Below are 10,782 nucleotides of genomic sequence, written 5' to 3' on the forward strand. Positions count from 1 at the left end.
GGAGTAAAGAACTGACAGACGGTGAAGACGACGGGCAGCGGCGGATCTCGACCAAGACCAGCGCCATGCCCCATCGAGCTCCGGCTGCAGTCAAAGAGGCCTGCCGAGTCCAGATCAGGGCCACCCCAGCTTTGATCCGCGCGAGCGAATGCCACCGCCCCCACCTCGCTGCCGAAACACCGTATCTGCCCACCGCACAGCCGCGTCGTAGTGGTCGACCGCACGGCTGGGTGAGGACCCTATCTATGCCGTCCCTCCTTCCTCACTGGAACATGGCGTAGGATGCGATTCTGCACAAGGTGGGGGCTTGGTCTTCGGCGGCGGTAGGCGGCCACCTCGAGCCCCTTCTGTCGTGGCCGCACGAGCGCAGATCCGCGAGACGCTTCCTTGATGAGCACGTGCGCGTCGTGGAACCTTGATGATCTGCAGCGGATCCGGCGATGGAGAGAAGGGTGGGGGGGGGGGTGGAGGTGGCTGAGCGGGGGACAGGGGAGGGGAGGAGAAGGTCGGGAGTGCATTGCGTCAAGAAGGAGGAGAGAGCGGTCAGGAGGGGTAGATTGAGAGAGGAGGTGCAGAGACGAAAAAAATCGTACAATGATGGGATGGTGGGGGAGCAATGGAAAAAAAACCAGACGAAGATGGAAGGTTGAGATGAAAAAAGGGGATAAAATGGAGACTACCAAGTCATCCATTAGGAGTAGAGTTTTTTTAAATCATTTATTTGTTTCCTATTTAATGTGATTGAACGATTTTTCTTTAAATCGATTATTTACTTGCTAATTAATGTGATTGAGCGATTTAAGGTAAGGTTGATTAATTTAGATTTGATCTTTAAAGATTGATCGTGATTGATTCTTTCACATCAAGACATTACTAACTAATTTACGTCAGCATGGAAAGTTCTGATCCGTTCAATTTTTTTTCGTTCTGTGAGAGGGTGACGCGAAAATAAACCAGTGGGTGAAGGGAGGGGACGAAAAAACCTCAGCAAAAATAAACCGTGGAGGCTATTCACCAACTCAGACATTAGGTTTGTTTCCTAATTAATGTGATTGAACGATCTTTCTTTAAATCGATTATTTATTTGCTAATTAATGTGATTGAGCGATTTAAGGTAAGGCTAATTAATTTAGATTGATCTTTAAAGATTGATCGTGATTGATTCTTTCACATCAAGACATTACTAATTAATTTACGCGAGCGTGGAAAGTTCTGATCCGTTTAGATTTTTGTTGTTGTGTGAGAGGGTGACACGAAAATAAACCAGTGGGGTGGAGGGAGAGGACGAAAAAAACCCAGCGAAAATAAACCGTGGAGGCTATTCACCAACTCAGACATTAGGTTTGTTTCCTAATTTCCTAATTAATGTGATTGAACTATTTTTCTTAAAATCAATTATTTATTTGCTAATTAATGTGATTGAGCGATTTAAGGTAAGGCTAATTAATTTAGATTTGATCTTTAAAGGTTGATCGTGATTGATTCTTTCACATCAAGACATTACTAATTAATTTATGCCAGCATGGAAAGTTCTGATCCGTTTAGATTTTTTTCGTTGTGTGAGATGGTGACGCGAAAATAAACCAGTGGGGTGAAGGGAGAGGACGAATAAAAATCAGCGAAAATAAACCGTGGAGACTATTTACCAACTCAGACATTAGGAGTAGAGATTCTTTAAATCGATTATTTATTTGCTAATTAATGTGATTGAGCGATTTAAGGTAAGGCTAATTAATTTAGATTTGATCTTTAAAGATTGATCGTGATTGATTCTTTCACATCAAGGCATTACTAATTAATTTACGCCAGCATGGAAAGTTCTGATCCGTTTAGATTTTTTTTGTTGTGTGAGAGGGTGACGCGAAAATAAACCAGTGGGGTGGAGGGAGAGGACGAAAAAAACCCAGCGAAAATAAACCGTGGAGGCTATTCACCAACTCAGACATTAGGTTTGTTTCATAATTTCCTAATTAATAATTGAACTATTTTTCTTAAAATCAATTATTTATTTGCTAACTAATGTGATCGAGCGATTTAAGGTAAGGCTAATTAATTTAGATTTGATCTTTAAAGATTGATCGTGATTGATTCTTTCACATCAAGACATTACTAATTAATTTACGCCAGCATGGAAAGTTTTGATCCGTTTAGTTTTTTTCGTTGTGTGGGAGGATGACGCGAAAGTAAACCAGTGGGGTGGAGGGAGAGGACGATAAAAATCAGCGAAAATAAACCGTGAAGACTATTTACCAACTCAGACATTAGGAGTAGAGATTCTTTAAATTGATTATTTATTTGCTAATTAATGTGATTGAGCGATTTAAGGTAAGGTTAATTAATTTAGATTTGATCTTTAAAGATTGATCGTGATTGATTCTTTCATATCAAGATATTACTAATTAATTTACGCCTGCATGGAAAGTTCTGATCCGTTTAGATTTTTTTCGTTGTGTGAGAGGGTGACGCGAAAATAAACCAGTGAGGTGGAGGGAGAGGACGAAAAAAAACCAGCAAAAATAAACGTGGAGGCTATTCACCAACTCAGACATTAGGTTTGTTTCCTAATTTCCTAATTAATGTGATTGAACTATTTTTCTTAAAATCAATTATTTATTTGCTAATTAATGTGATTGAGCGATTTAAGGTAAGGCTAATTAATTTAGATTTGATCTTTAAAGATTGATCGTGATTGATTCTTTCACATCAAGACATTACTAACTAATTTACGTCAGCATGGAAAGTTCTGATCCGTTCAATTTTTTTTGTTGTGTGAGAGGATGACGCGAAAATAAACCAGTGGGTGAAGGGAGGGGACGAAAAAAACCGAGCAAAAATAACCGTGAAGGCTATTCACCAACTCAGATATTAGGAGTAGAGATAAATCGACGGGATCAGCCAATGTGCCTCACTTTAACAGCAACGAAGCACCCGTGACCCGCGCTACAGCTAGCGGCACCCGTGCCCCGCGCTACAGCCAGTGGCACCACACCGCAACTTAAGCGTGGGTTATCTGATATCTCCACTCCCCCTCCACCGCCCCTCCCCCAACCAATCTTGCCCGGAACAAACGACGCGAGCTCCCTCCCTCCATCGCGTAGCTTCCTCTCCTCTCCACGCGCCCGAACTAACCAACTAGAGCGAGCTCCCCTCCCCTTCCCGCCGCTGGCGACCGGAGGCTACCCCGCGCGCCCGCCAGCCCCGCCGTCGCCTCCCCGTCTCGCGGCTCCACCCCGTGGCCCGTTGCCGGCGAGCCGCCGGCTGCGAGGAAGAAGGCAGGCACGGCGCTCGGCACACCACTGGTTCGGGGCTCATGTTCTGCTTTCTGTTTTAATTTTTCCCCCCGGTGTTGGGTTCAGGATTTTTACAGTTACAGTTGGAGGCGGGTTGATAGGATTTGGATCTGCGCGGACGGGAGTTTTAGGGAGGGAGGGAGGGAGCAGATTCAGGAATCCGCATGATTGATTAGCTGATGGTCAGGGTAGGAGAAGTAGGACGATTAGCGGAATGGTATCGAGGCCGCCCCTAGATCCCGTCGCCTGGGGAGAGGAGGCGCAGTCGGATCGCTCCGCTGCCTTGGCCCTGGAGAACTGCCTTCGCTTGGGGATGCGAGATGAAGGCAGCTAGGCTGCTTGATTCAAGTCAAATTAGCAGGGGGCTGATTCTGAATTCCTAATAGCTACAGTACTGCAGACATCCATATATTCAGGCTATGGTTCAGAGTCTGCATTGCATGAAGAGAACTGAATGATGGTAGTTCAGTACAAACCCATACATAGTAAGGAGGTTCCTTCAACTGCCCAACAATGCTGTATTTATGAAATCATATCCGGACTGCTGTTTCCTAAGTTTATTACTCAACTTATATTAAACTGTACTTTGCTTCGAAAACTTTTTGGCTGCTATCAGAATCAAGTTGGCACTTTTCAAAACCAAAAGTCACAGCGATTTTGTTATGCAAGTAACTTGATATAGCATCTGCTGCATCTGGGTGGATTTGTGGTTGTTAACAAACACGCTATGTGATCTACAGTAAACAGTAACTCATATGTATTTTTCACTCTTAGAACAGCATGTTTTTCATTTGATATACAAAAATTAACTTACATCCCTCTCTTCATCTGTTTCCTCGAAGTCCCTAGACGTCTTTCTCAAGTGCCCTCTTCCTGCAACCAAGCAGGTTGTTAATCCCAACAACAGAATTTACAACAAGAAGCTTGAGTGATGTATTTCCTGAATGCCTTGGTATTTTTCAGTTAGTTCTAGAGGGATCAGTTGCTAGTTTGTAGCATTAGAGAATTGTGAAGCGAAGGACGGAAATCATGGATTAAGAATAGAAGATGGTATCGAGTATTGACACAATTAATATAACCGTGGTATATAATCATGGACCATCATTCAGTTCTAAAGAAGTTCAGTAAATGTGTACGTCCCATTCTGTAAATACAATATTTTACAAACAATTTAGATACAACAACCTGATCTTTGTTTTCTTTTTCACAAGAAGCTATTTTTGGCTTACATGAAGGGATGCATGCTCTTCATCTTGCAGGTATGACTCATCCTCGCATTCTTACTTCGCCTTTGTTTCCTTCAGCTTCTTGATCCTGAAATTTTAAGATAAATTGTAAGTACTCAGTATCATGTTCTTAAGCAAAGCTACTGTTTTTTGGTTGAATTATAGTGTTTTCTCTGACCTATGTATAGTGTCAATAAAAATCTAAATTACAAGATGGAGATACATTTTTTGGTGGCATCTTACATCACCGTAATTTACAACCAAGATAGGCCTACAATGTCTTTTTGATAGCAACGATAATGCATAGCTGCAGATTTTGTCGAATACACATATGTATTTTGTATGCATGACAAATACTGGGGTCAAATAGAATAACAAGTAAATCATTCATTTTGTCTTCATATTTACTCGAAGGACTGCATGTTCTTCATATTTGTATGCCCCATGTATTTGCTTGTAAGCTTCAGTAGTGTCATCTATCTAGTCTGATTTATACACTACATTCCTAAGCTGAAATATTTTTTGTAACTGAAATATATAGTTTGCATTTCATTCAGTTATTTGTCACTTTTTAACTGAATATCTTTTTGTAACTGAAATATACGTGTACTTACAATGCCTGTCTCATAGGGCCCTTCCCAGCGAGACCTAAGTTTAATTGAATATCTTTTCTGTCGATGGTCGTAGGATTTTATGCCCCATGTATTTAACTGAATATCTTTTATGTCGATGGTTGTAGGATTTTATGTCTCATGTATTTACAATAGTAATCTTGTAAATTTAGTGTTTCTTGAACATGGTCAGGGACTCAGGGCAATGGATAAAATCTAGATGCCAAGTTGACTTTTTTCCTGCGGATTTGCTTATCGTGAAGATGCACAAAGGGTTAATAGCTCAAGCATTGGATTGTTGGCAAAATAGAAGTTCCTTCACCAAAGGAAGAAAGTAGTTGCACCGATTCGGAAGCTACTAGAGATACTGAAAACTTTGAAACTAGTGGCGATGACGACAATGATCGTAATCACAAGCACCGAAGACCACTGCCACGTTCTTGCACTATAGTATTATCTCAATCACAGCATTGAAATAGTATAATATATTACTTCACATTTTCTGTATCATGAGGATCATGGCCACGTTGTGCCAATATATGTGTAGCCTTGAAAGGTGTCCTCTTAAGTGTAGTTACCATTAATGATTTGAGTTGCAATTAACGTTCCTCACAATACGCTCCAAAATCCTAACTGAGTAGCGTCAATGAGTGTCAGATTCAGATCCAACTATGATGTAGCACTTGCTTGCCTAGACTATTTTCTGTACTGCAGCATTTTATTTTTTTATTACAAATGAACTACTAGTAGCGTGGGAAAAAGTTGTGTGCTACTAGTATTTAGGATACTAGTAGCGCCTGGTATTCTAGACGGGCTACTACTATTTCGTTAGTAGTAGCGCGGGTTCAAATAGTAGTAGCGCGTGTGATATCCGCGCTACTAGTAAAATGTTAATAGTAGCGTGGGTTTACCTGCGCTATTACTAACTCTTAGCTGTAGCGCGCTACTAGTAGCCAATTTGCCCGCGCTACTAGTAGCCAATTTGCCCGCGCTACTAGTAGCCTTTTTCCTAGTAGTGTAAGGGCATCTCCAACACTGACCCGCAAATTGGACACCCATTTGTCCGTGGACACGGGACCAGTCCATCGAAACGGATGTGGAAACCGGTCATCCAATGCTATCCGCATACATTTCAAACCGGCTTTAAACAAACCAGATGAATTACGTGCAAACCAGACAAAAACATTTATATTTCGGGCATATTTTAACTAAACTATACCGCGATGCGGTAAAACTAGACTACGGTCAATCGGCCACGGACGTGCCGACCTCCGCCGACATGGCTTGTTTCCCCACCTGCCTGACGCATTGTCGCCATTGCTCGAGGCGGATTTGCCGGGAGATGACGTTGTCCAACCTAGACGGTCGAGGAGGGGGTGGCGATGGTGGTGGCACCAGATCCAAAGGGTTTGTCGGCAAGCCAGCCTGTATCGGTCTGGCTCGTCGGGCAACCTAGGCAGCTGCAATGCCGGAGAACTCTTTCTTCTGTTCGCCGGAGGCCATGGCGGGTGTTGTACAAGGAGGTGGAGAGAATGAAGGTGAGGTGTGGTTCTTGCCTGGCCCCTAGACATGTTTATATAGCGGGCAGATGCAGGAGCCAGCCGGAGATGCATTTAATGGTCGCCGACACAAGAATGGACTTGTGGCGCTCGGGGCACCGGAGTAGGTTCCCCGGCTAACGCGCCTGTTTAACAGAGGTAGGCGGGCAGACGGGTGGCCTTTTTAATGCAGAGAGGAAGCATGTGCCATGGGCGAGCAGCGAGCGGTGCTTTCGGCCGATGAGCGGCTTCAATGCCGGCTCCAGTGAATAGCTGGCTTCGATTTAGAACGCACGCGGGCGCGGGAAAGGGGGTTTTGGTGGGACAGATTAGTCAGACACGGGTCAGCCAGTGGTCCGGACGCACGCAAAGCCCCCCAGATTCTCTTCAGTTTGCGGGAAAAAACACGTCCGAACCAGCTTGCGGACCGATGCATGTCCGCGTTGGATGTCAAAACACGGCTTGACCGCGCGGTCCAGATGGTTGCGGGTCGTTTGAGGGTCAGCGTTGGATATGTCCTAACCATGCATCCAACTATAGGTTGATTCACAATAATCCAGAATTTTATCTACTCCATTGTTAATGATTTAAGATATACAGGGCGTGCATGTGGGCACAGGCCAGTGGCAAACTACCGCCACCCCGTACCCAACAGACCAAGCAATAGCGGAAGATGGGATTTGATATGCTAAATTGCAAGGCATTCCATGAAATCTAGAAGTATTTGTTTGTTCACACCTTAATACTGTAGAGACCCCTGAAAATTTATTTGCAAGATAAATACACTCTAACACACTCTAGAAAGTTTTGTAGATATAAAATGCTCCTATGTTAAAGGATACACACACCTATACAAATGTGATAATATTGGTTTGTTGTGTTTTACATTTAATGCATTGTAACAACGGACTCTTTAAACATTCTAAATTAAAAGAAACGAAATGGGACAACAACAATTACACTTTAGCACTATAATATATATTTATAGTATAAATATTAGAAGACACAACACACACACACATATGCATGAGCGTGTTTACATCGTTCATCCTATTTATTACTCCCTCTGTCCCAAAATATAAGAACGTTTTCAACACTACACTAGTGTCAAAAACGTTCTTATATTATGGGACGGAGGGAGTATATCCAAAAAAATATTTAAGATATCAAATGATGTATATCGATGGAAATAACATATCTTTAACAACAAGATGAGTTATTATGAAATAAAAAATTCAGTATAAATAGGGAGAGAATTCCTGATTTGACCCTTTCTTAAAATCTGCTTCCCTTTTTGACCCCAAAAAATTCCATTTTCCTTATTTGACACCAAAACTTCATATTATTCCTTAGATGACACTTCCGTCAGCTTTTGCTGCCGTGAAGTGGGACATGAAAAGTCCTACTTGCCCCTGATTTAGCACGCTAAAAAATAAACCCTGCTTTTCCAACCGAACCGTCCCACACATTCTCCTCGATCCCCTTCTCTCCCGATTCATTGCGAGTCCGAGCCCTAACCCTAGGCGGCGGCACGAGACTGGGGCATGGAGGAGGGTGTGGCTGAGGCAGCTTCGGATGGTGGGGCGAAAGACGCGGTGGAGTAGGGCCACGACGCTGGACCCGTCTTGGCCTCCGGCGGCCATGGCGGGGCAGAATGCACATTGGAGGAGGGCCACAACTTTTACAGGATGGATCCAAATTGATTCCTTCTCACCTTGGCCAAAAGCTTGGAGAACATAACTAAGAAAAAGGGGAAAGTGAGTAACTCTGAATCAAGAGGATAAAAAGGTAACTTAAAATACTTCTGTAATTTAGTTTAAAATTTATGCATTGTTTCTATTATTTGTTTACTCTAAATTACTATTGCCATACATGCTTAGGTGCAGGTCAAGGACTGTCAAGTCAATCTGGGACCATTTCTATTGAAAGTGATGTGCCCAACAAGCAAACAATTGTTATGCCAAAAAGAGATGGAAAGAACTTGCTACAGAAATTGCAAACATTCCTGTGGTGCCAAATGACAGCCCTGCAATGTGCAGAAGAAGCAAAAGATTCAACCCAGCCAGCCCTGCGTTGAGCACAAGAAGCAAAAGAAGGCCTAGCTTGTGATTGTCTTGCTCGTTACGTGTTTATTGGAAACTATGCATGCGCTTAGCCCATCATGTGAGCTTTTGCGTACTGTTTATCCAAGCTCCTTTTGAATACTGTTTTATGTAATCAGCTCATTGTTTGAGCTTGTGACCTTTTGTGTTGTTTATGTGATGTATGTATGTGACCTGGAGGTGTTCTACTCGGGCTTGTGTATGTGATGTATGTCACCTAGTGGTACTCTAATATGAAACTAGATGACTATGATAGTTGAGAATGTTACTTGATGAATTATGTGCATATGCTGAAGATTTTGTAGTCATGCTGTCATGGTACTATATGAATTTATAAATTGTATACATGATATGACATCAAATACACAGGAGGTTCTGCTCAACTTTTTGATTAAAATCCAATGATTTAACTCTTTTTATCATATAATTTGTCACATACTTCACTAGGGGTAAAACGGTCTTTTGAAGTCTGATTTTACACCGTTAATGGTCAGAACTGATGGAAGCGTCACATAGGGAACAAATTGAATTTTGAGTGCCAAAAAGGGAGGCATTTCATTTTAGGGCCAAAAAGGGAAGCAAATTTTAAGCTAGGGCCAAATAAGGAATTCTCTCATAAATAAGTGCTTAGCCTAAAATGGTTAGTCCGGTGTTATCAACATCTTGGGCTCCACAACATAATCTTGACAGTAATCTTTCTTCTAATATAACATGTTTGTTTTGTAGTGTTATTATCACCTAGTCTAATTATAAAATGCGAGTAGGGCCAGCTAACTAGTAGTTTTACTTATATGTCATTTACATTAGAAACACCAATTTAGCATACAAATTAGAATAGAATAAAGAAACATACTTGTATATGCACTTTGCTAAACATTAGGGCCCATTGTATATATTAAAATAAAATAGAAATATTTTTTTATCTCAGTGGAACAACCACCATTTCTCTTATCCGTCCTTATCTTTCATGTTCTTGTTATTTTGTAATGGGTGCATGCAGATTGATGCGACACCATCTTCGAGTAAGAAGGTGTATAAGGGGAGGCCCGATCTTTACGAGGTAGAATCATTGAACGGAGGGGACGACTAGCTGTGAGCAGGTGAAAGAACATGCGGTGCTGATACGTCTCCAACGTATCTACTTTTCCTAACGCTTTTCCTTTTGTTTTGGACTCTAATTTGCATGATTTGAATGAAACTAACCCTGGACTAACGCTGTTTTCAGCAGAACTACCATGGTGTTGTTTTTGTGCAGAAATAAAAGTTCTCGGAATGGACCGAAACTTTGCGAGGATTTCTTATACAATAAAAGAGAATTTCTGGAGCCAAGAGTCAACTGAGGGGGGGGGGGCACTTGGGTGGGCACAACCCACCAGGGCACGCCTACGCCCTAGGTGCGCCAAGGTGGGTTGTCCCCGTCCGGTGGTCCCGCAGACCCTGAAACCGACGCTACAAAATCCTATTTTTCCAGAAAAAATAGAGATAAAGAATTATTGTGATCCACGAGAAGGAGCCGCCGTCACCTCCTGTTCTTCATCGAGAGGCCAGATCTGGAGTCCGTTTGGGGCTCCGAGAGGGGATCTTCGTTCTTCATCATCACCAACCCTTCTCCATCGCCAATTCCATGATGCTCCCCACCGGGAGTGAGTAATTCCTTCATAGGCTCGCTGGTCGGTGAGGAGTTGGATGAGATTCATCATGTAATCTAGTTAGTTTTGTTAGGGCCTGATCCCTAGTATCCAGTATGTTCTGAGATTGATGTTGCTATGACTTTGCCATGCTTAATGCTTGTCACTTTGGGTCCGGGTGCCATGATCTCAGATCTGAACCATTTATGTTATCACCATTATATCCATGTTCTAGATCCGATCTTGCAAGTTATAGTCACCTACTATGTGTTATGATCCGGCAACCCCGGAGTGACAATAGTCGGGACCACTCCCGGTGATGATCGTACTTTGAGGAGTTCATGTATTCATCGTGTGTTAATGCTTTGTTCCGGTTCTCTATTAAAA

The 10,782-nt window shown here is 42.5% G+C and overlaps 1 long non-coding RNA gene across 1 annotated transcript; it reads left to right on the forward strand.

Moving 5' to 3' along the window:
* The first annotated feature begins 2,973 nt into the window (after positions 1-2,973).
* On the forward strand, positions 2,974-5,754 carry LOC123054991 (uncharacterized). The gene is made up of 2 exons (XR_006426468.1): positions 2,974-4,624; positions 5,321-5,754. It is a non-coding gene; the product is annotated as an uncharacterized lncRNA (long non-coding RNA).
* Positions 5,755-10,782: the final 5,028 nt, after the last annotated feature.

The sequence above is a fragment of the Triticum aestivum genome, chromosome 2D (assembly GCF_018294505.1).
Source record: "Triticum aestivum cultivar Chinese Spring chromosome 2D, IWGSC CS RefSeq v2.1, whole genome shotgun sequence".
Classification (NCBI taxonomy): Eukaryota; Viridiplantae; Streptophyta; class Magnoliopsida; order Poales; family Poaceae; genus Triticum; species Triticum aestivum.